The following is a 26,026-nucleotide window of genomic DNA, read 5'->3' as shown; positions in this document are numbered from 1 at the left end:
GATATATATTAAAAAATATAATTTAGTTAGGAGGATCCCAAGGCCTGCTAGTTTGGGAAGGGGCTGGGGGATCAGCTATGGCACCAGTGGCACTTACTCAGGTCTCTGCTCAGCCTTTAAATCCTGGGGATATACTGGGTGTGTTTGGAGGGTTTCTGAGCTGAACTGTGTCTTTATGTCAAGTGTTTTAAATTGCACTAAAAAATGTGATATATATTTTTAAAAATAGCATTTAATTAGGAGGATCCCAAGGCCTGCTGTGCTCAGGTTTGGCCAGGGGTAGGGAATGGAGCTGGGAGCATAACAGGGATATAACCAGCAGTAAAACCTAATTCCAGGCAGCAGTTAGCACCAGGGGTATGTCCATGTCACCCTGTGCTCCCTGAGTGCAAGGTTTGGGATAAAGGGCACTGGACTGTGCCTCCAGGCCAAGCTCACCCCATGCCTCAATCCCTCAAACACATTGGCATCACATTTCCTTAGGGAAAACAACACCTGGGTGCCTCCAGGGAGCATTGGTGGGGATGTGAGCAGGGCAGAGCTGCTGGCAGCAGCAGCAGGAGGAGCAGGAGGGATGCTCCAGAGGATGGAACAGGAGGACATGAGCTGCAGCCAAGGCTCTGCTGGGCAGGGCTGAGCTCCCCAGCGTGTGCCCTGTGCAGCAGAGGCAGCACCAGGCACATCCCAGGCTGCTTTTCAGCTTTTGCAGATTTCAGCTGCAGATTCAGCTCCTCCCCAGAGCAGGGCACAGCCACCCTGGCCTGCCAAAACCAGAGAGCCCTCAGTGCTGGGTCTGCAGGCAGCCAGGCTGTGCCACAGCAGCACCCTCCTCCTCCTCCTCCTCCTCCTCCTCCTCCTCCTCCTTGGAGATGGAGGCAGCACTGCAGCCTGGAAAATGCAAAATTCCCCACCAATAAAATGCAAAATTCCCCACCAATAAAATTCAGGGAGCCTTCAGTGCTGACTGGCCAAGGAGGCACCAGCCCACAGCAAATGATGCAATTTTCCCTGGGCTGGAACTGGATGGTCTTGAAGCTGAATTTTCCTCCAAGCCGTTCCACAAATCCATGATTTCACATGGCACAATCCTTGCCTGGCCCAAGAGCCCAGTGGAGCCGCTCCCCTCAGCCGGCTCAGGCTGATTTCTGGAGGGAGGGCAGCTAAAAATCCCAAATATTTCCCCAAGGGAGCGCCTTGCCAGCGAGCCGGTGTCCAGGAGAGGGCAGGGTGAGCCAGCACAGCACCTGCCTTGTGGGTCCTGCCGAGGCATTCTTTCAAACACAGACACAGATTTGCTCTTTTTTTTTTGTTTTTTCTTTTATGTTCTGGAGGTTTTTTTGGGTTTTTTCGGTATTATGGGTTTTTGAGGTTTTTTGGGGGGTTTTTTGGGTGTTTTTTTTTTCTTTTTTGTTTTGTTTTCTTTTCGTTTGTTTTTTGTTGGTTTTTTTTGTTGTTGTTTTTTGGTTTTTTGTGATTTTTGGTTGGGTTTTTTTTCTTGTTTTGGGGTTTTTTTGTTTTGTTTTTGTTTTGTTTCTGTTTTGGTTTGGTTTGGGTTTTTTGGGTTTTTTTGGTTTCTGGTTTTTTGGGGTTTGGTGTGGTTTATTTTTTTTTTTTGGGTTTTGGGGTTTTTGGGGTTTTTAAAATTTTCTTTTAGGTTTTTTGGGGTATTTTGTCTTTTGGGGTTTTTTGGGGGTTTCGGGGTTTTTTGGGGTTTGGTTTGTTTTGTTTTGTTTTTGGGGAGAATGTTTGGGTTTGGTTTTTTTTTGGTTTGGGGTTTTTTGGTCTTTGGTTTCATTTTTGGGGTTTGGTGTGGGGGGTTTTTTTGTTATTTTTTTGGTGGGGTTTTTTTGGTTTTTTGGTTTGGTTTGGTTTGGGGTTTTTTTTGTTTTCTTTGGTTTTGGTTTTGTTTTGGGGTTTTTGTTTGGTTTTTTTGGGGGGTTTTTTTTGGTTTTTTGGTTTTTGGGGGTTTTTTTGGTTTTTTTTTGTTTTGTTTTTTTACGAGCTTAAACCCCAGAAAAGCTCCAAGGTTTTATGCCTTTCCTGCTCCCTCCCAGCCCCTGGCCAGCAGGCACCTTGTTTATGGGTTTGGGGGGGTTTTTTGGTTTTTTTTTGTTTGTTTGTTTTTGTTTTGTTTGTTTGGGGTGTTTTGGTTTTTGGTTTCGTTTTTTGGGGGGGTGGTGGAGTTTTTTGGGGTTTTTACGAGCTTTAACCCCAGCAAAGCTCTGAGGTTTGTGCCTTTCCTGCTCCCTCCCAGCCCTGTGTTGACAGGTGAGGTGACAGTGGTGCCTGTGCTCTGCTGAGACAGGGGACAGGGGACAGGGGACAGGGGACAGTGCCCTGCCTCCATCCAGGGATCACTTCCAATCCACATTACCCTTCCAGGAAACACAGGCAGCTCTTCCAGCCACAGCCTGGCACGGGCTCTGCCCCATGCCCAGGCTCTGCAGTGGTACCAGGGCAGGGTCTGTAGCCCCACATTTCTCTTCCCAGAGAAAAGCAAGGCACAATTCTTCCCAAGGGTTTCTGAGATTCACATTCTCTGAACCTCAGAGAAAGGGAAAACACAATTCTTATCACTTGCTGTGCCTGTGTTTGTGCAAAAGTAGAATGCAATATGGAGATTGTTTACCCAAAGTCATGGTGTTTTGTTTCCTTGGCCTGTCAGGGCCAACTGTGTGTGGGGACTGAGGGTGACAGTCATGAGATTCTGGGCAGTTGTGTGCAGAGATGAGTGCTTGGCAGATTCAGTTTTAGATGTATAGACTAATATAGTATCATAAAGTAATTAATTAGCCTTCTGATATCCATGGAATCAGATGCATCTTTCTCTCCCCTTCATCAAAATCGCCTTTGATTTACAATAGGGGCAGAGTTGGCATCACCCCGAGAGGGTCAGCACAAAGCCAGGCAGCTCAGACTTGGGCAGTGTGGAAAATACCCAGTCCTGGGCAGCCCAGAGCAGGCTGAGAGGTGGAGAAAGCAGCTGGGCAGCTGAGGAGGATGATGGAGGGAGCTTTTCTGGAGTTGGGAGAAGGTCACTGAGCAGCGCGGCGGAGCTTTCCCAGCACAGCTTTCTCCAGAAATAACACCCTTCCCCAGACACTCTGGAGACTCCCCTGGCCTTGCAGTGTTAATGTTCAACCCCCTGGACAGGGACAGCATGTTGCAGCCAGCAGGGAGGTGGGGACAGCCTGTGGGGACAGCACTGGTGGCTGGGCACACACGTGAGGTCACTCCCTGCCCCATGGGACCCCCATGTGTCAGCAGCAGCACCTGGCTCCTCACTGCCCCCTGAACCCCGGGGCTGGGAGGGAAGTGGCTTTGCCACTCAGGAAAGGGGCTGCTGGGGCTCTGGGATGTGGGATTCTGTCCTGGTTTAGGGCAATTTGGGGAGAAAAACCTCCAAAGGGGTTTCCTCTAGAAAGCAAATTCGAGCGGTGCCTTCCTTGGGTGGTTTGGGAAAAAGATTTCAGAATCTCCTCCACTCTTAAAGGTGCAAAACTTATTTCTGGGCTAAACAGACAAATGGGGGTACAAACATCCTAAAGTCACCCCAGGACAGATTCCTTGGCTTCTCTGGGGTGAAAGGGGGAGATGCTGGGTCAGGCTCCCCCGTGAAGCTCAAAGTTTGGCAGGCAGAGCCTTGGGGTTGTGCATGGTGTGCACCCCATGTGTTTGGGCACACCAAACCCCTTTTTTCCCCAGGAACACCCTCCCAATCAGGCCCAGCCCTTCCAGGGGTGGTTGGTGCCATGTTTTAGGGCGAGCTCTGGCGTGCTGGGGGGGAAAAAACCCCATGGCTTCCTTGTAGGCAAACAAAGCTTGACTTTATTGCCTTTAAAGTGCAACCAGCACAAACAGTGGCAAAAGTGCAAACACTGATAATGCTCGGAACATTCTGAGCTGTGCAAACAAGCTGGCAGTGCAGGAGTGTGTTGAAATGAAGGGGTGAGGAGGCCGGCAGGAGGAGAGGCCCCTGCCCCAGCACCTCCCCAGGTGCCTCATTCCCTTTCCCCAGGTGCCCCAGGGAGTGATGCTGACTCTGGCTCGGGGTGGGAGGGGCTCGATGGGAGCCTCCCAGAGCACCAACGCCCACTGAGATGGGATGCAAATGCTGTCACAACATCTTTAGCCCCGGCCCCAGGCTGTGCCTGGGCCTGGCAGGAGGAAGAGCTCCAGAGCTTCCCCCAGAGCTGCTGGGACAAAGCAGAGCCACGCGTCCCTTGCCTGGTGGCTGCCCACACGAAGCATCCCACCCTGTTTCAGATGCCTTGTGGTGGTCAGAATGCTGCCCCTGCCTTGCTTTATTCCATTTTCCCCCTTATCTCACCTCCTTTTAGCTGCATTACACACTCCTGAGCCTTGCTCAGCATTTTCTGTCCTACCCAGCTCTCCAGTGACGAGCCAGAGGTGGCTGCTGTATATCCCAGCTTGTCTGGTGGCACAAACCCCCATTTCCCACCACTCCAGCACCCTCAGGACACATTTTGCCCTGGCTGGGGGAGGATGATGCACTGAAGGCTCAGTCCTGGCAGAGGTGAGATGATTTACAGAGCAGAGTGCCATAAGGAGGGACTAAAATCCAGCTCCTCAGGAGGCATTTTAGGCTGTTGCCTCCTATTCTTTAAGATTACCAACCAGGCTGGGAAAAGCAGGCCACTGCAAGAGGGCTGGCAAGAAGGAAAAGATCACTGTAGAGTCAGGCAGGGTGCAGGGCCCTCAGCCCTTCCCTGGATCCCCATAGACCAGAGAATCCTCCCAGGCTGTTTTTGCTGGCAGGCTGGGAGGGGAGGAGGTGCCTGCAATCAGGGCAGCCCCATCTCAGTGCTCCAGCTGACAAATTCCCACCAGATGGGGATTTTTGGGAAACCAGGGACCCAACAAGCCTTTCCCTCACTGCTTGGGATCCAGCCAGCTTCCAGCACTGGCACTTGTTTTCATACAGACAGCAAGACCAGAATATTGGGAGGAATTCATGTCCTTGCCAGACTTCCCCAAAACCAGCCAGTTCAGCATGTTACTGAGGGCTGGGACAGGCAAACAAAATGAGGATCCACTTGCTTTTGTAAGGCTTGGGAAAACAGGCTGGAGTACAGTACATAATGTAACAAAAAATAGACGTACTGAGCTGAGTTCAGTTGCTTTGGGACAAAGTGATCCGGTTTTCAATTTTTTCTTATAAAGCCAAAGCTTCCTTTACTTTTGCTTCTAGATCTGCCAAGTCTCTTGTGAGTGAAGTTCTGGGGATTTTCCCAGCTGGACTCCATGACTGGTAGGAGAGGCCAGGAGTGCCTGCAGTGGCCTGTCTGGGGGCAGAGAGGTGACAAACATCAGATGTGACACCTGGGCTAGGGTTGGCCCAGGGTGGCTTGGGGATAGAACCAAGGCTGGAGGCCAAAAGCAACAAGTGGTTAGAGGAAAACTGGAGGTATGTGCTGGGTGCTGTTGAATGGCTTCAGCTTGACAGAGAGCAGGTTTAGAGGGGATAATGGGAAGAATTTCTTCCCTGTGAGGGTGGTGAGGCCCTGGCACAGGGTGCCCAGAGCAGCTGTGGCTGCCCCTGGATCCCCGGAAGTGTTCAGGGCCAGGCTGGATGGGGCTTGGAGCAGCCTGGGATGGTGAAATGTGGAACTGGATGATCTCTACTGTCCCTTCCAACCCAAACCACTCCATGTGGGTGACACTCCCACAAGAGGGACACTCAAGGAAGAAGCCACAGAAAGCACTCCCTGGCTGCTTGATGCTCCCAGCTTTTTGGAGCAAGCTGCTCTTCTCTTTACAAGCTCTTTCTCCCCTGTTGCTCACCCCAAACACTTTCCTTCCAAAAAAAAAAACCAATCATGATGAGCATCACACAATCCCCAGGAGCCCCATTTCCCCAGGAGCAGCTGTACCTCACCTGCAGGGTGCTGGAAGCTGCCAGGCCTAAAAATGCTCCCAGCTCCCCAGGGAGCAGCAAAGCTATTTCAGAGCCTTCAAAATTGCAGCAGCCAAAATGATTTCCTGCATTAAGTTATTTAAGCATCTCGCTGTGCAGGTACAAAAGCAGCTCGCTGAGGAAAAAATGCTTTTCCCTGCTGGCTTTTCTTTCAGTTTTCCCACAGACACATTTTCTTCTGTGCTGCTGGGATTTGAGGAAACAACTTTGGAGTGTAAGCATCCATGTCTGGATGGGCTGTTTGGGTCCACTCTGGCTTGCTATTTACCCCAGCTCACACAAATCTTACATAGAAAAAAGCAAAAGACCAGAAGTGCTCTTCTCCACATGGTAATGTTCTCTCTTTATTCCAAGAGACACATCAGATGGAAAAATACATGGAAAAAGAGGGTCTGGCCTAATGGTGGGAGACTTTTATACCCAGGGGAAATGGGGGGCAGAGGAGGACCAAACTAATGGGATATAAGAGGGGAGGGGTAACCCAGGGAGAGACCACCAACAGTGGCACTTGAGGGGGGAAAAAGGGGAAGAACATGTGGTCATAGGGTGCAAATCATGTGAACAGTGCAAATTACCAAAACACCCAGTGCAAACAACAAAACAACTATTTAGTGCAATACAACACCTCCCCCTTTTCTGTTAAAAAAATTAAAGGAAAAGTGTGAGCCTATTTCTGACACAGGTTATGAATTCGTCCATAACATTGGAGAGAGTGTTTGGTGATAAAAATGAGAGCAGGCTCCTGGACTAAAGTGATTTCAGCATTTATTATAATAAAAATAAAGGCCTAAAGCAAGGGGGCCTGTGGGCCGAGCAGGAGCATCAAGGATGGAGCAGCACCGGCGCTGGGGCTTCTTTTCAGTCCTCAATGTTCCAGATGGAGCAGCACAGATTCAGTGGGTCAGATCCCCCTTTTTATGCTGTATTTTGTCCCTTTGGATTGGTTTCTGTTTGGATCCTTCATTTGCATGAAGGTTTAAGGCGCTCGATTGGCCATTACAGTTCTGTGCAGGCTGGCTCGCTTCGCTTGGTGCACTTTACTGAGGTGTAATTTCTTATAACTACCCTTTTAACTCCTTTTACCATAACCAAACTACCAGTACATGTTAAAAACAAGAGCAGGATCCTGGTACTAAAGTGATTTCAGCATTTATTATAATAAAAAGAAAGGCCTAAAGCAAGGGGGCCGCAGGCCGAGCAGGAGCGTTCCCGTTGGGGATGCTGCAGCACCGGTGCTGGGGCTTCTTTTCAGTCCCCGATGTTCCAGGGGGAATGGCACCCCTTCCCTGGGTCAGATCCCCCTTTTTATGCTGCATTTTGTCCCTTTGGATTGGTTTCTGTTTGGATCCTTCATTTGCATGAAGGTTTAAGGCTCTTGATTGGGCCTTACAGTTCTGTCCAGGCTGCTTGGGGGAGGTCCCAGGTACCTCCTGGATGGGTCCCCAGGCTGGTAAAAACAGAACCAGACTCCCAGTACTAAAGTGATTTCAGCATTTATTATAAGAAAAAGAAAGGCCTAAAGGAAGGGGTACAAAAAGTGATTTCAGCATTTATTATAAGAAAAAGAAAAGGCCTAAAGCAAGGGGGCCTGGGCCAAGCAGGAATGTTCTCATCAAGGATGCTGCAGCCCTGGTGCTGGGGCTGCTCAGCAGCGATGGCCCAATGTCCCAGGTGAAGTGGCACAGCTTCCCTGGGTCAGATGCCTCTTTTTATCCTGTTTTTTGTCCCTTTGGATTGTTTTCTTTTTGGATCCTTCATTTGCATGAAGGTTTAAGGCGCTTGATTGGCCACGACAGTTCTGTCCAGGCTGGCTCATTTTGCTTGGGGGGTGTTGCACTTTACTGAGGTGTATTTCTTATAACTACTCTTTTAACTCCTTTTACACTATAATAACCAAACTAACAGTACATGTTTAAAATGATCTATCATCTATTTTACAACAGTTTCTAACCTATTTTTAACATTTGGGATGGGACAGGATGGCAGCCAGGCCACCACATCCCTGGAGGAGCACTGGGGATTTATCCTGGGGAGGAGCAGCCGGGTCAGTGCCCTCTCCAGAGGGCAGCCCATGTCCCTGCCCGTGTCCCAGCCCGTGTCCCTGCCCGTGTCCCAGCCTTACGCCAGGGTCAGGCGCCCCACATCACGAGCATCGCCACCGACTGGCACTTCACAGCTGCTTTGAGGTGCTGCCAGGGACTGGAGGTCGCGCCTGCCAACAAATCACAGGCATTGTGCTCCATCACTCCCCCCTTTCTCCCCGTTAATGGCCCCTTTCTGTCCCCAGGGAACGTGATTCTGCATCATCCCATCCCTCTGTGAACCCCAGCTCTGCTCTGGGCTGGCTGATTGCACCCATCCCTGGCCACGTCCCTGCTGGGGCTCTCCATGCTGGCTCTGCAAGAAGTGATAGAGCCCCACTCTATCTCCCAAAAAATCCCTTAAGCCCCAACCCATGCCCCAAAAATCACTTGAGCCCCACCCCATCTTCCAAAAAATCACTTGAGCCCCACCCCATGCCCCAAAAAAAATCATCTAAGCCCCACTCTATCCTCCAAAAAATCACTTGAGCCCCTCCTCCTCACCCCAAAAATCACTTAAGCCCTACCCCATGCCCCAAAGAATCACTTGAGCCCCACCACATGCCCCCAAAAAGTCATTTGAGCCCCTTCCCCCCAAAAAATCACTTGAGCCCCACCCCCTGCCCCCAAAAATCATTTGGTGCATTGAAGAAAATCTCCCCAACCACAGCAGCCATAAACAAAGACACCAAAAATGGGGTTTATACCCAGTTCTTGCAAAAATAGCTCCCTTGCTGTGCCTCAGAGTGGTGCCCAGAGCAGGGGCACACAGCAGGGGCACCCCAAACCCGAGGGCTGGAGCAGGGGGGGGTTTGGAAGCTCTCTGGGAGCACACAAGGCAGGAGCCAAGCTGTTGTTCTCATTTGTTATTCAGCGTTGAGGAAATCTGCCTCCCCATCCCGGAGGATAATTGATGCTAACGTCATTTCATTCCAGTCCAGCTGCTGGGCTCGGGAACAGATGTTTTATTGTTCCAGCTGAACACACAGAACCCAAAAAATAATAAAATTTAAAAAAAAATAGCAACAAAACCCGACTGATTTGTGTTTGTGGTGAGGTTAGCTGTGGTTTGTGGTATTTGCAGGGGTGCCCGTCGTTGGGAGGAAGGAATGAATCTGACTCCATGTTCTTAGAAGGCTAATTTCTTATTATATTATATTATATCATATCATATCATATCATATCATATCATATCATATCATATCATATCATATTATATTATATTATATTATGCTATACTAAACTATACTAAAGAATAGAGAAAGGATACTTCCAGAAGGCTAAAAAGATAATAATGAAAAACTCGTGACTCTCTCCTCAGAGTCCAACACAGCCTGACCGTGATTGGTCATTAAGTCAAAACAATTCACATGTTGGATACAACAATCTCCAACCACATTCCAAAGCAGCAAAACACAGGAGAAGCAAATCAGATAATTATTGTTTTCCCATTTCTCTGAGGCTTCTTAGCTTCCCAAGAGAAGAATCCTGGGCAAAGGGGATTTTTCAGAAAACAGGATGGTGACAGTGGTTTCCTCTCCCCACGAACATGAGGAGGCAGAGCAGCAGTCCCAGGGGAAACCCAGGCCTCTGGAAAAGCCAAGGTTTGTACATCCAATATTTAATTCTACATCCCCACTGTCGGAACCCAGGACATTCCTCTGGCTGCCCTGGGTGATTCCAGACCCTGGCAGGGGGCTCAGAGACCTTGACACAGAGTCAAAGACACCTGTGCCTTTGATTTTAGCCCATGGAAACAATTACCAACTTTGTGTGAAGATTTACAAGGCACAAGAGTTTGAGTAGAATGATAGTGAATTTGTCACAGGGTGAAAAAGTAGAATTTTGGGGATTTAGAATGGGGGTTCAAGAGGCAAGATGGAGGAATCTGGGCATGTCCTGTCCTTCTTCTCCTTCTTCTCATCCTCCATCTTCTGCTGTGATGGTGACACTTTTGGATTGGTTTAGAGTAGAGACAGACTGTCTAACATAGGTGATGGGTATTGGAAAATTATTGTAAATTAAGTACATGTAGTTCTTATATAAAAAGTTAACACCACCCCAGGGGCAGGGACTGTGCCACAACCCAACCTGCTGGACAGACCTCAGCAGGTCAGAGAAAGAATATAAGAGATAAAATAAACAACCTTGAAAAGCAGCACCGAGGAATCTCGACTTCTTCTTCAGTTGCAGGTCTGGGAAAAAAGAGACTTTCTGATATCTTGGAGATCATCTCAACCACAGAAACCCAAGACCCCACCTTCAAAATTCTGCCCTGTCCAACAGGCAGGTGCTTGCAGCAGAGAACCATTTCCTCGAGGCTGAGCCGTCACCTTCAGCACAGCCCTTGCATCCTCCCAGGAGCAGGGATCTGTCAGGATCTCTGTTGCCAATTCCCCGACTTCTGGGACTCTGGCTGGGCCCTCCCAGGGGGCTCCCCTGCCCAGGGAGACCCTCCTGGAGTGGTTTTGTGTTAGGAAAGAGAGACTCATTGGATTTTTTTCAGTCTTCAGGTTCTTGTTTATTGTTATCTTATCTAGAGTTTTGCATGCTGTCCACACCAGGCTCAGCACACTGGAAAAGCACCACAAAAATGGCTAAAAATCTCTTGGTGCAAGGTCTTTTAAAGCTAAACTATCCAATTAAGAACTGACACCCAGATTATTTTCCCTTTTAACCCAATAACTGATCCCAAAGAGCCCCCAATGCAGACTTTTCCACCCAATGACAAAATGCCACCCAAACCCATGGAGAAGAAGGAAGAAGCAGCATGAAGGAGAAGCCCAGGATGACACCCTGTGCCCTCCATCTTGCTGCCATCCACAACATACTAAAAATCCCAAAACCCTACATTTCCCACCTAAGTAATACACCTACACTACTCTCTACAATCTACTTTACACCTTGGTGGATTCTAGTCTATTCTGGAGTTTAGGAAACTTTCTCCATGAATGAGGGTCAAAGTCAGTGCTCCCCTGGGGGTCAGGGCACCCCAGAGCAGACAGAGAAACATTCCCTGTGCCCTGGGTTTCCACAGGGATCCACCTGGGTTTCCTCCAAGGAGTATTGTAAATGCAGGGCCACCCACAAGGGGAGAGAATGATGCATCTGACTCCATGTTCTCAGAAGGCTAATTTATTATTTTAGTATACTAGATTATATTAAAGAATACTATGCTATACTAAAGAATACAGAAAGGATACTTACAGAATGCTAAAAAAATAATTATGAAAACTTGGGACTCTTTGTGACACAGCTTGGCCCTGATTGGCCAAAGAGTGAAAACAACTCACAGCAGAATCCAATGGAACAATCACCTGTGGGTAAACAATCCCAAACACATTCCACACCAGCACAACACAGGAGAAGCAAATGAGATAAGAATTGTTTCCCTTTTCTCTGAGGCCTCTCTTGCTGCCTTTCAGCTTCCCAGGAGGAAAACCCTGGGCAAAGGAATTTTTCCAGAGAATGTGAATGCTACAGAGAAGCCAAAAACAGGAGCAAAAATGAGGATTTTCAGAGCTCAGCCTCTTGTGAAAGAGCTGCTGCACAGCACCTTGGGTGCTCCAGGGTGGGAGTGCTGCACTCACAGCCCTGCTGGGATCTCCCAGGGACACCCACATTGCTCCAGGAGCACAGGATAGAGGAAGGAGGTCCATGACTTGCTCTGCAGCAGGTGCAGGACAATACCTGGAATCCCAGGCTGAGCTCTCCACTGCATCCTGAAGCATTCCTGTGAAGCTACCACCAGGAGCAGGTGGGAAAACCTTCCCTGTCTACCAAAAAAGAGAGATGTTTAAAATGAAAAATCTTACTGAGTGGCCAAAAAAAGGAGACTTAAACCTACCCCCAGGTTAACAGATGTTTCATGTTGATTTTCCCTCTAGCACTAACAGCCCCCTAGAGAAGAACAAAACCTCTCCCATGAAGAAAAACTGGGAAACACTCTTCGACAAACTATGGAAGAGCTACCAGAAGGGTGGGTGTAGGCATTCTCCTTGTTCCACCTGAGGAAGGACCTTTGCTGTAGGTGAGAAACGAAGCCCCAGAAGAAAATAAAGGGCTTTGAAATGCCCACAGCAAATTATTTGGGTGATTTTCCCTTCAGGGCTGTCCTCAAGGCTGATGGGAGCATCTTTTGACACCTCCTTGGCAATATTTCTGTGTTTTCTCCCTTTCCCACAAAAGGTGGGTGGGAGGGATCCAATCCTCAGGAATCCAGCCCAGGGAATACCCTGTTCCCCCTCAGGACACTGCACTGGAGCTGGGGCCTGGCACATGGCTTGAAAAGCCCTGGCAGCAGAGTGACTGTGGCAAATAGGAAAGGTAAAAAGATTTTTAGAAACTAGATTTTAGAAACAGAAAGAGTAGAGAAACTCAGAATTCGATGTAATTGTAAGGTTTGAAGATAGGAAAAGTTATAATAGCATACTAAGTAAAGATAAAAAATAATAAAACAATATAAACAAGATAAAACAATACTTTGAGTTTTAGGCTTGGTTAGGATAGATTTAAGGACTGCAGGAAAATATGCTTAGCAAGATAGTAAAAGGTTTTAAACTTCATAATGGTGTTTTGTATATTGTTAATTGAGAGCAGACAAGCAAGCACTGTGTGAAGCAGGTGTATGTGTGCCTTTAGTAAATGGCTAAAACAATTGTCTGTAAGCTTTAGCAATGTGCTGTTGGCTAGGAAGTTTTTTAAATGCTCTGTAACAAAGAAATCTTTAGTTGCTGCTGGTTGTATGTGAGCTTTGCCATCTTTCTATTGTCTCAACCATGTAATGAGGCTGATGCTGCGAATAAAACTTAAAGAACATACCCCAGCAGTCCTGTCCTGTTTGTGAAAAAGAATAAAAACCTTTCCAACACAGTGACCACAGCCCCTTGTCTCAGAAAGGGGATGGTGGAGGCACTCTTGTGACTGCAAATGAAACACCTGGGCCATGAAGATCTCTGGGCTCTGCAGCACTGTGCAGGAAATCCAGACACCAGATGTGACTGTCCCCTTGAGAAGGACAGTCTGGGCAAGGGCTGTGTGCAGCCAAACCACAGCCAGGGGCTGGAGGTGGAAAATACCTCTTGGATCATCCCCCTTCCCATCCAGCTGGGTGAGCAGCAGGGATGGGGTCAGTGGGTGTCTCCCCCTCCCTTCCAGGCCTGCTGCCAAGCTGGTCCCACTTCCAAACAACCTCCCTGCATCCCACCTCAGGCTGCTTTGTGCCTGCTGGCTCCACTTTCCCTTGGCATCAGCCCATGGCCACGGGTGTTAGAGCTCTGAGCAGGCATGGGGACACGTTGGAGATGCCATCACAGCCAGCCAGGAGGATTTGGTGTCCCTGGGGAGCAGCACTGGCCCAGAGGCCACCTCCTTGGCCAGCAGAGTGTCCAGAGAGGTCACTGAGACCTTCAGAGGGTGACACTGCGTGGGGACACGCAGGGAAGCAAGGAGCTGGCTGTAAAGGCAGAGCTGGGCCAGCTATAGGTACAGAGCCCGGCAGGAGATGTCAGGAGGAGCTGTCATGGAAAATATTTACCCTGTGAGGTCAGTGCACCCTCGGCTGCTCTCTGCAGGGGACTTTGGACACAGGAGGGCAGACGTTTCCCTCCTGCAGGAGAGGGCAGGCACTTCCTGCGCTGGGCAGATGAGAAGCACGAGTGGAAAGTTTTGTGCATAAGGCAAAGCAACTGAGCCATCAGCTGCTGGCCACTGGGTGCTTGCTGTTAGGGGAAACTGCCTGTTTTGGGAAAAAAAAGGGGTGGATCTCTGAGGAAAAAAAAAAAAACAAAACACCAGAGGGGATGGGGCAGAGCAGAGCTGAGAGCTCCCAGTAGGACACAGGGAAATGCAGGCACACTCTGGGTTGTGTATGGAGGGGAAGAATCCTCCCAAAATTGTGTGATGGCTCAGGAAAAAAGACCCCAGTCCTCATGTCTGGCTGTTTGCAGCAATAAAACCAGTGCTTGGCATCCTCTGCTCCTGGGGTTCAGCACAGCCTTTCATAATTCAAGGCTAGTTGGAGTGTTGGTCCTACTAAATGCCATCAGTGGGATTTCTCCCCTGGATGAAAGCAGTGCAGGATTGATCAGTGCTGGCTGCTTGGGCCACCTGGAGCATGTGAGGCCAAGAATTTGGGGGGCTCAAGCAGAGAAAATCATCTCCTAGAAGATGATGAGAAAAGGCAGATATTTCACACCTCGTGAGGCAGAGCTCTCAGAAGATGAGAGCTCCCAGCACATTTTGCTTGGCCTCATTTCCAGGAAAACCTCATGCCTTGAAGCAGGGATCTGATGCTCACTGCCCTTCCAGGAAGCATCTCTTGCCACTAGTGCTGGCTGGGTCAGCATCCCTGGGGAGAATTTCTCTCTTTATTTCAGGCTTCAATGATAAATTGATGATTTTCCCCCAAGGGGACAGTGACTCCATCACCACTCACAAGTGAAAGGGGCAGGGGGAACTTCCAGTGTTGCCAGCAGTGACTCAAGAGGTGGGACTCCAGCCCTCCTGACTCACTCCCTGTGAGCCCCAGCCCTGGTGAGCAGCTTCCTTTGCATCAGTCATTCTGGAGATGATAAAGGAACCCAAGCTGTGTTTTCAAGATGTGCTGTGCTGTTTTAAGCCCCCACACATTCTCATTTTCAAGGTTTTTTTCCCCTTTTTCAGCTTTGGACGCACCATGTTGCCAGCTCATCTCTCCACTGAGCAAGCAGGGCTCCTCCCCATCCTTCTCCAGTTTGTCCCAGTTTCCCCTCAGCATCCCAGTGCCCTCAGCTTCCTTAGCACAAGGAGAAATCCAGCAAAGCTTGCCAGTTTTCTGGTTGGCACCCTGTCATTGCCAGTGCAAGAGGCTGCAAATAGAGGCCATTTTCCATGGTTAAAAGAAGTCATTTCCCCAGGGTCTGGGTATCAGCTCAGAGGTGGCATTTGGGGATCTAAGGACTTGCAGGGTCCTAGTAGCTGGCAGCTTCAGTTTTGGAGAAATCCAGCAAGGTTTGCAAATTTCTATTTGTTGTCCCACCAGACAAATTCCAGTCACACCAAGAGCCCCCCTGTGCCCCCAGTGGGGTCTCCAGCTCAGCCCCACCAGACCCTCCCTCCCCTGGGACCCTCCAGGAGTGACAGCAGTGGCAGGGCTGTCCCCTGTCCCCTGTGCTTCTCTCCCACCCAGACCTGCCTTGCTCTGCCACCCATCCCTCTGTGGGCACTGTGCTGGCTGAGACACTTGAGCCCCAGCTCAGCTGTTGACTCCAGTCCATCCCTGAGGAGAGGGATGGGGATGAGGACTTGCTGCAGGCTCCAGGGTGGAATTTCACTCACTGCAGTGACCTAGTGCTCTAAAAATACAAATAAAGCAGTGAGCAGCCCAGCCCCATCCCGTGTCCCACAGAGGGCTGCTCAGCCAGGCTCTGCCTCCCTGGCTGAGAGCAATTCAGCTGAAGGCTGAAAATTAGGGCAAATTTTAGGAGATCTGGATGTAGGGTGAGGAGCAGGAAGGTTCTGTGTGCCCCTCACACTCCCTGCTTTGCTAAGCCAGACCAGCCAAGCTCGTCCTATCTCTCTATCCCTCTGATCACCCTGTTGCCCCTCTCATCCTGCCTCGGTGTCCCAGACTGCAAGGCAAGATGTATTCTATTTGCCATCTGGATGGCAGCTGTCTTTTGTCAAGTGGGCAGTTTTCCTTATCTCTTCCACAATCACTCCTCCCTCAGGAGGGGACATCTGCTGATAACAGCTATTGAATGTCACTGCATGGCTGATAAGAACTGCAGCATCCCACTGGGAGACGTGAGCCCAGAGGGAGGAGCCAAGCATTCCTACCTGGATATAATCTGGAGATTCTGGAACACCAGCACAGCTTCTGCACTGTGGAGAAGAGGAACAGCAGCTGCCTCTTCTTCCACTGAATCTTCAGAGGAAAACTACACCTTTCTACAGGATCCCTGCTCCAGCAGAACCACCCCTGACACTGCAGGAGGGCTGCAGCCACATTTCCAATGGGACTGCTACCAACACCCTGACCCACAGGGTGTCAGGTTGTGTTCTGACTCTGTCAGTGTTGTTCTAGTGTACTGCATTCTTTATTTTGTCCTTTTATTTTCTTTTCCCGTTAAAGAACTGTTATTTCCTGCTCCCATATTTTTTGCCTGAGAGCCCCTTAATTTAAAATTGATAGCAATTCAGAGGGAGGAGGTGTTTACATTCTCCATTTCAGGGGAGGCTCCTCCTTCCTTAGCAGGCACCTGTCTTTCCAAACCAAGACACTCTGCCAGGGGACACAGCAGGGTCACAGCCATGGGGATCACATCCCACCAAAATCATCCCCCCCTCACAGTGTCCTTGTCCTCAGCCACTTCAGACAAGCCCCAATGTGGTGTTTGTGAGGGTCCCCATGACAGGGTGAGAGATGAGAATCTGACTCTAAGTTCTTAGAAGGCTGATTTATTATGTTATGATATTATATTAAAAGAAAATTATATACTAAAACTATACTAAAGAAAGAGAAAGGATACATCAGAATATATAATATATATCATATATTATATACCTTATATTACATTACATTATATTATATTATATTATCTTTTTTTTATATATTATATATAATATATTATATATTATATTATGTATTTTATATATATAGAAATAGAAATAGATTTATAAATATAGAAAAAAAAAGAAAAAGGAAGAAGAAAAAATAAATATAAATATATTTATATAAAATTATATAATATATTATTATATATGAGGTATAATATACCTAAAAATACCTAAATATACCTAAAAAATAAAAAAAGGAAGAAAAAAAGAAGAAAAAAGAAAAATCTGTATTTATATATAGATATATAATATATTATTATATATTAAGTATAATATACCTAAAAATACCTAAATATCTCTCAGCTCTAGGGGATGAGTAAAAGACATTTTTCCCATCTCTCACTTCAAGGGGATGGGTAAAAGAGATTTTTCTGAACTGGGATGCCACAACTGAACCACTCCACAGCCAGGCCCAGCCCAGCCCTGCCCTCCCAGCCTGGTGGAAATCATTTGCTGTCCCTCTCTTTTGGGAGCAGCATCACCCACATCTGGGCTTTACCTGGTGCCCATCTGAATTCCCCCATGACCTCCAGCATCATGTCCAGCACTCCTGAGCTATTTTCTGTCTAATTAACTTTAAATACATCCCAAGACAGATTGTTTACACCTTTCAGAGGGTCTTGTGTGTCCAAAGCTTTCTATTTTTATTCCAGATTTCTTTTTGAGATAGACTGGAAGTTATCCTGAGCTGCCATTAGGGCAACGGTCTCCCTGGGATAATTTTACACATTCAGGAAGACAAACTATAAGATCTAATCTTGCAAACACCCCTGAAGTGTTTTGTTGAGACACCTGCATGATTCCTTCATGGCAAATGAAACAGCTCCAAGCTCCAAGCTCACTCAAATCTCCTGGGCTTTTTTTCTGCTCTGCATTTTCCCCCTGTAAACAAAGAGCCAAACAAATCACCTTTGCTATCCAGTGGAAAATTCAATCCGGGCAAAGGAGACAAAAAAAAGCTTTTTAAAGAAATGGTTGGGTTTGCAAAGGGTCAGGGCAGCATCCACCCCATGGGGTGGGCTCTGGAATATGGCTCTGGAATATGGGTGGCCAGTAATGCTGCATGAAAATGAGAGGAGAAAGGGAAGAGAAGGATGTGAGAGGGACTGCAGGAAATGCCATGAGCACCCCCAAATTTCAGGTGACCTCTCCCAATGCTCAGCATTGCTGCCACATGGGGATGGATCAGCCTTGACCCCGTGCAGGGTCTGGATCCCCATCCCACACAGGGGAAAGCCCTGTCCCAGCCTTCCCAGCACAGGGACAGCCTGGGAGGGCCCCAGGCTGATGTCATGGCTGTGAGCAATCCCAGCCCTGCCTTTGGGCTGAGGATCCCTCCCTGTGACCTCCTCAGACACCCCCAGCTCCTCCATGGGCTCTGTCTCTCTGTCACATGTGTGCTGTCCTCCTCCTCCTCCTCCCTCTCACCTTCCTTTAATTGCAAACATCATGGAAGCCCTGGCAAAACCCCAATTAGCAGCCAGGCCCTGTCAGCACCCGTTATCTCCTGCCTGTCCTCAGGAGCTGCTTCAAACCAAAGGCAGGAGGAATTTCTGTCCATGGGCAGGAGGAATTTTCCACTGGGTGGGTACAGCCAGCCCTGGGTCACAAGATGCAGTGCCCTGGTTTGCATCACCCCCAGCACCCTGAGAGGCAGCTGTGCCCACAGACAGCCCTTTGTGTGCTGCCCAAACCCCAGGGATTGCCCAGGAGAGGCTGAACTGAACCATTCCCCCTTCATTCCTAGGGGGACAGGCTCCAATCTCCAAATTCACCCCACAGCAGCTCGCCTGAGGCTCACTCAGCATGGCCTTGGCAGGAGGATCCGTGCATGGGGTGGCTCCCTGCTGCCCCTGTCCCTGGGCAGGGGATGTGACTCTGTCCCTGCAGGGATTCTAACAGAGTCCAGGCCTGCTGGGGATGCTCAGGAGGAGATGATGAGGAGCAAGAGGTGCTTGAGGGGGAGGAGATGGGGGCTGAGGGTTCCTCGAGGATGCAGACCCATCTGAGAGGGAGGGCATCCTCACCTTTCCTGGTGGGCCATTTCCTCCTTGCGACACACAGCACTCTCAAGCTGTTTCAAACCAGCTGAGCAGCTGGCAGGGCACCCAAACCCCTTCCCTCAGCCACGGGCAGCGAGATCCAGAGGGTCTGCAGGGCAAAAATCCACTGTCCACTCCTCTCTTGGCTGGCAACCAGCTGTCTGCCACTCCACATCTGGAAGGGAAGCAGCAGGAAGGGCCACACTGGGCACTTCCCCTCTGCACATCTGGGAATTGACAGCCCTGCTTCATTGTGCTGGGGCAGGCAGGGTTTTGCTGCTGTTATTATTCCAAGCTGGCCCAGAGTCCAAGGGAAACAAAAGCTCCTTCCTTGCCAAAGGGAGCTCTGGCTGCAGGCAGCCACAGGAGACGAGGGCTGGGCTATTCCCTGGGCTCCTGAATGCTGCATTTTGGTGTTTAAATTTAGCCCTAGACTGAAGTTCTGCAGACATGAGCCCTTCTGGAGAGCCTGGCCAGCATCAACATCAACTTTGTGTGTGCCCTTCCTTTGCTTCGAGCTCAGCCCCAATCCTGCAGCCCCCAGATGTGCTCCAGGGGCAGATTCCTGGCAGAGAAACACCCCAGAGTGCTCTGGAGAGCAGGGCAAGGCAGCCTGGATGCAATCACAGCTCTTTTGGCCCTCCAAAGTGCAGCAAGATGAAGGAAGAGGCCTTGCAAGTTTTTCTATCCTTGTTAAGGAGATGACAAAGAGAATTTCCCAGCAGTGAGAGGTCAGATGTTGGAGCTCTGGCCATGCCCTGTGTCACCTGCCTCTTTCCTGGGGCACAGAAGGTCCCTGTGACATATTTTGGGATGCCAGTCCTGGCCTGGGAAGGGAACCAAGCCCTGGCTTCCATTTCATCAGCAGGATCCATCACTCCCACCCCAGTGCAGAGCACAGCAAACAAGAAAAATGCTGAGCTCACAGCAGCTTCCCCCTTGACTTTTAGACCCCCAGATGGGGAGGCACTGGGTTTTTACCTCCCAAATCCATAATTGAAAGGGCCCAGATGGAAGTTCCTGCCATGATGCTCCATCACACCACCTAGGAAGCTGGGGATGGTCCAGAAGGTGCCAAAAGTGCCAAAAGCTGTCACCCCCCTGCAGCTGAGCCCTGCCTGAGCTGGCCACTGGATCAGAATAGGCAAATGAGGAATCAGGAATAAAGCTGTTTGTGTGCTGGAGCTCTGCAAACAATTCATGTGGCCTTGTCCCCTGGATGAACGTGCTTTGATAAGGATCCTATTCATATTCCAGTGATTCCTGGAGAACAGAAAGTTGAGTGCAAGCGAGCCATTCTGCTCTTGTCTGCCAGGGAAATACATCAAATATATCTGCTGGCTCAGAGCCCTGGGAAAAGAGAGGTGCTCCAAGCTCCTGAGGGTTTTCTGCACAAAAAAACCCCAAAAAACCCAAAAAAACCAACCAAAACAAAATTTATATATATATATATATATATATATATATATATATATATATATATATATATATGTATATATATGTATGTATGTATAATTTAAAATAAATAATATATTTATTTATTATATATATTATATATAATAAATAGATATAAATTATTATATTTGTGATATAATATATTTATATTACAAATATAATATAATTTATATTATATATTTTAGAAACATAATGAATAATAATATAATATCTATTTCTATACGAATTAATTTATATATTAAAAAACATATATTATATATGTATCTAAAAATAAAAATATCCATATATATAAAAATATATATAATCTCCAGAATTTATACATATATATATATATCCAGAATTTTTATATATATATATATATATATATATTTACACCCTGTAAATCAGGTGGGAGGGAGAGGGGTGGTGAGGAATCACTGGCTGAAGAGACACCCTGACATTCAAAGAGCACCAAAAGATGGAAAATTCACACTAGATCCTTGGGATGAATGGCAAAAAAATCAGTGATTCCTTTACACACAGAGTAGCAGAATAATGCAAACAGCTGAACACCCAATTTCATGGCTTATTAAAATCCTGGGGAAGGTGATGCTCTCTGTGCACACAGCCCCCTGGGGATGAACCCTGTTTCACTGCTCTGGGGAGGGCTTCAATCCTACAGGGATGCTCAGAAAGCTTTGAGCACAGCAGGAAACATTAAGGTACCTTTGGCTGGGGTATTTCACCCTTCTTTTTTTCTAAATACGAAGAGAAGAGAAGAGAAGAGAAGAGAAGAGAAGAGAAGAGAAGAGAAGAGAAGAGAAGAGAAGAGAAGAGAAGAGAAGAGAAGAGAAGAGAAGAGAAGAGAAGAGAAGAGATACAGAGCACTGACAGAAATACATGCTTCTTTCCAGGAAAAAGAACTGCAAGCCCACACAGCCATGCCCAAGCTGGGAAGAGCAGAAATTCTGGCAGCTTAGTGCTGGAAACCTTTTCCCCATGACAAAGACAACCTGCTGCCAGTGTAAGAAGAATTAAGGAGATTCAGTGAGTGGCTTTTGTGAAGCCTGTGTCTCACTGAGGAAGAGGAGTAGAAGGAAGGCACTGCCTGCTGCACAAGAGAGCCATGACACAGACACAACCAAGCTTGGCTGCCCTGCTGTAGCCTGGAGTGATCCTCAGGGTCTGGGGAATTCAGATCAGCCCAATTTCCATCAGCTCAGTAGCTCCTACAATTCCCACCTTTTCCTTTTAGCCACTTTCATCCCCTCTTCTCCCTGACCACTCAGTGCTGCCAGAAATGCTCCCACCTGCAGGTTGAAAAGGAATTCTGCTGCAAAAAAAAGCAGCTCTGGAAGAGTTGGGGGGTGTGGTGTTTACAGGGTCCCCCGGGAGGGGGGATGGATGGGAGGAATGATGGATCTGACTCCATGTTCTTAGAAGGTTATATATTAATTATATTATGTTATATTATATTATATTATATTACTAAAGAATACAGAAAAGATACAGACAGAAGGCTAAAAGACAATAATGAAAAACTCATTACTCTTTCCAGAGCCCTGACACAACTGGCTGTGATTGGTCATTAAGTCAAAACAATTCTCATGAAACAATCACCTATGGGTAAACAATCTCCAACCACATTCCAAAGCAGCAAAACCCAGGAGAAGCAAATCATAATTATTGTTTTCCTTTTTCTCTGAGGCTTCTCAGCTTCCCAGGAGCAAATCCTGGGCAAAGAGATTTTTCCAGAGAATATGATGGTGACAATAATCTAGGTGTGAGTTCTTAATTGGATAGTTTAGTCTTAAAAGACCTTGTACCAAGAGATTGTTGGCCATTTTGTACCTTCTAATGACAAGCTGCCCAACTCACAGTAGTGAGACTGTTTTACTGATAAAAAATAATAAACACTTGAGTCTAAATGTGAATTACTGTCTCAGGTGCCTTCAATCCAGACCCAGAGAAACCCACAACTGAAACAACCACAGTATTTCCCCAGGATGGGCTGTGCTCAGAGAGGAACTTGGTTGAAACCCTCTGATAAAACCAAAAGGAGAATCAGCAAGCTGTAAGCATAAACAACAACAATTTGCAGGTTTTGTTGCCCCAAATCACGTCTTTGCTGTTGTTTTGCAGGAACCCCTGGTATTTTTGCAAAGACTTCTTTGATAGAAAAAGGAAAGTGTTGCTGGACTCGAGCAAAGTGCCAGCCCCTGTCACTTATCTGTGTTTATACAAATACACAAAACATCTTGCTGGGTTTGTACCACCCTGCTGATTTCCAGGAGAACAGCTCTCCTCTGGTTTCACAAGTGCCCAAGAACTTTCTAAACAACTCCCAGAAACTAGGGAAAATGGAATTGAAACGAGCAAAAGGCAATCAGCTGGGGGGGGGGGGGAACAAAAATCAAAATAAAATCACACTGCACACAGAGCCACATGCCTCGAGCTCTTCCCGTGGGGAAGGGGAGGCAGAAAGCCAACAGTGGCCTCAACACTGCTGTGTTCCATCAGGGGATGCTGCTGGGGAAGCTGGGAGGGCAGCCCAGCCCTGCCTGCTGCCTCCAATCACACCCCTGGCAGCTCTGGTTGCTATGGCCCTCAGGTCTGCAACTTTGGAAATTAGGTAAAAGGTCTAAACACGACATTTTTCTTTTTTTGTTCTTTTTTTTTTTTTTCTTTTTTGCCTCCTCCCCCTCTACAGTGGTGCCCCTTGCCTAGCACAATCCTTCTTCCTGCTGAGGAAAGCAGCTGGGATGAGGAATTAACTCCTGCAGTCCCAGGGGTTTTCCAGTCAGGAGCAGGGATGTGAGACAGGAACAGTGTCCCAAGGGAGGGGAATGTGCCAGCAGAGCCATTCCCACCTCTCCTGGGCTGATGGAACACCAAAGGGACTCATGAAAGGATTCATGAAGGGATCCATCCCATTCCTGGAGGGATTCATCCTCTCCTCCCCCAACAAGGGTGTGGATTTAAAGTGGGTTTCATGCTGGTGCAACAAGTGGGAGATCCCAAAGGATAGGATATTTTCCATTCCCTGGGTGGAATTCGACATTTTTAAGGGTGCTAGACCCAGAGAGATCCATCTCCTCCCATTCCAGAGGATTTTACACTTTCTGGGTGGAATTTGACAATTTTTAAGGGTGCTAGACCTGGAGAGATCTCCTCCCATTCCAGGTGATTTTGTCTCCTCCCATTCCAGAGGATTTCTTCACTTTTGGGTAGAATTTGACATTTTTAAGGGTGCTAGACCCAGAGAAATCCATCTCCTCCCATTCCAGATGATTTTTTCACTTTCTGGGTAGAATTTGACAATTTTTAAGGGTGCTAGACCCAGAGAGATCCATCTCCTCCCATTCCAGAGGATTTTACACTTTCTGGGTAGAATTTGACATTTTTAATGGTGCTAGACCTGGAGATATCTCCTTCCATTCCAGATGATTTTGTCTCCTCCCATTCCAGAGGATTTCTTCACTTCCTGGGTAGAATTTGACATTTTTAAGGGTGCTAGACCCAGAGAAATCCATCTCTTCCCATTCCAGAAGGTTTTTTCCTATTCCCTGGGTGGAATTTGACATTTTTAAGGGTGCTAGACCCACAGAGATCCATCTCCTCCCATTCCAGAAGGTTTTTTCCCATTCCCTGGGTGAAACTTGATGTTTTTAAGGGTGCTAGACCCAAACAAATCCATCTCCTCCCATTCCAGAGGAGTTTTTCATTCCCTGGGTGGAATTTGACATTTTTAAGAGTGCTAGACCCACAGAGATCCATCTCCTCCCATTCCAGAGGATCTTTTCATTCCCTGGGTAGAATTTGACATTTTTAAGGGTGCTAGACCTGGAGAGATCTCCTCCCATTCCAGATGATTTTTTCTCCTCCCATTCCAGATGATTTCTTCACTTCCTGGGTAGAATTTGACATTTTTAATGATGCTAGACCTGGAGATATCCATCTCCTCCCATTCCAGAGGATTTTATACTTTCTGGGTAGAATTTGACATTTTTAAGGGTGCTACACCCAGAGAAGTCAATCTCCTGCGATTCCAAAGGATTTTTTCACTTCCTGGGTGGAATTTGATGTTTCTAAGGGTGCTAGACCCACAGAGATCCATCTCCTCCCATTCCAGAGGATTTTTTCCATTCCCTGGGTAGAATTTGACATTTTTAATGGTGCTAGACCTGGAGAAATCCATCACCTCCCATTCCAGAGGATTTTTCCCATTCCCTGGGTGGAATTTGATGTTTTTAAGGGTGCTAGACCCACAGAGATCCATCTCCTCCCATTCCAGAAGGTTTTTTCCCATTCCCTGGGTGGAATTTGATGTTTTTAAGGGTGCTAGACCCACAGAGATCCATCTCCTCCCATTCCAGAGGAGATGTCCTGGCATGGCACAGCTTGGTTTGGCACAGAGAGAGGTGATGCTGAGCTGGCACTGTCCCCACCCACCAGGGACTCCCACATTGCCATTCCCACAGGAATTCTCCCTCTGTGCCACAAAAGATCTGTGCCAGTTTTGTGTGAGCAAAACTCTTAGCAACATTGATATCTCTGTGAAATCTACAGGACAGGGGAAACTCATTCTTTTCTCCCTCATGGTTCTACTAAACCTTGGTTAAATTCCTTCCTTCTGCTGTGTCACACATCTCCAGCATTTCAAATCATGAAAGGGGAAAATCCTCCTGATTTGTAAAGGTTACAGGAGACATTGTGATGTCTCACCATTACAAAAGACAGAAGGAGCTGAGGGCCTTATTTCAGTGGTTGTGTAAAGCTGCTGTTTTGCTTCCTACACTTGCACACAGTTTCATCTGTTTTAATGTTTCCATTGTCTTATATCCTTCCAGCCCTGCTTGGTGTGGCAACACTCATAAATTTAATTTTGAATTAAATGGCTATTCCTGCACCCTCCTGCCCAGCAGGTGGTGGAGGTGCCTTGAGGGGTACAGGAGCATCTGCAGCACACTGAACTGGGCTGGGAGCACTTCCAGGAGTTACCCCATCCCAGCCCCTTTTGTGCTGCTGCCAGGAGAGAGGTTGCTTTTCCAGGTGAGAGAGCAACTGCCCCAAATTCCAGCTCTTGGCTGCTCAGCCAGCCATGCCCAGGCCTCAGGAGTGTGAAAGATGTGTATTTTATGATTGGCTTTTCATAAACAATAAAATTAATATTATATGTGTTATGTTAGAAAGTGAAGCTGTATTAATTTTCTTTAGTAGTGTGTTAAATATAGTTTTAGGTTATAACAAAATAACAAAATGTTAAAATAGAAACTATGCTATATAAGATACTCTTTTTTAAAGAAAGGAGTTGGACTGAGATAGCAGCCACAGGACACCTGAATCTTTCAGAGAAAGAGAATTTATTGCTCCCTTATCAGAAGAAATGAACTTCTTCCTGCCTCACTCAGCCCTGAAGACTCAGTCAGGATTGAGAGGAAGAAGCTGACACTGCCCAGACAGAATCCTGTGTTTGAATGGAATTTATGCATCATGGATGAGGTGTATGAATATGCAACAGGCTGTTGCTTTTAAGGGTTAATCCTCTGTTAACATGGGTCCTTTTTTGGGCTTATGAAAGTTTTTCTGCCCAGAAAAAGCTACCCAGACTGTCCATAACTCTTTGTTTCTATTGTCTCATATTGTCCTAAAGAGGACTGTCCATTCAAATTGTCCAAATTTTTATTACTCTAATTATATTACTATTTTTATAACCATTTTATTACTATTTAACTTTTAAAATTATAAAAATGAGTGATTGGCGTTTTTCCCAGGAGCGAGCCAGGCACCTCCCTGGCTTGGGGCCAGCTCTGCAGGGCAGGGGAAGGGCCACAAAGGTGCCTTTGTTCCTCCTGCCTGCCTGCTGCTTCACCCCAGCCCTGCTGTGGCACCCATGAGGTGGAGTCACCTTTCCACAAAAAATCTCCAGCAGC

At 47.5% G+C, this 26,026-nt stretch overlaps 1 long non-coding RNA gene across 1 annotated transcript; it reads left to right on the top strand.

The window, feature by feature from the left end:
- Positions 1–937: 937 nt before the first annotated feature.
- On the top strand, positions 938–12,807 carry LOC139594142 (uncharacterized). Its single transcript, XR_011680516.1, has 3 exons — positions 938–1,227; positions 9,490–9,623; positions 10,207–12,807. It is a non-coding gene; the product is annotated as an uncharacterized lncRNA (long non-coding RNA).
- Positions 12,808–26,026: the final 13,219 nt, after the last annotated feature.

The sequence above is a fragment of the Agelaius tricolor genome, unplaced genomic scaffold, assembly GCF_023055355.1.
Source record: "Agelaius tricolor isolate 1412-34295 unplaced genomic scaffold, bAgeTri1.0.p SCAF_11, whole genome shotgun sequence".
Taxonomy (NCBI): Eukaryota; Metazoa; Chordata; class Aves; order Passeriformes; family Icteridae; genus Agelaius; species Agelaius tricolor.
The sequence above is the reverse complement of the archived record's forward strand: the minus strand, read 5'-3'. Positions and strand labels throughout refer to the sequence as shown.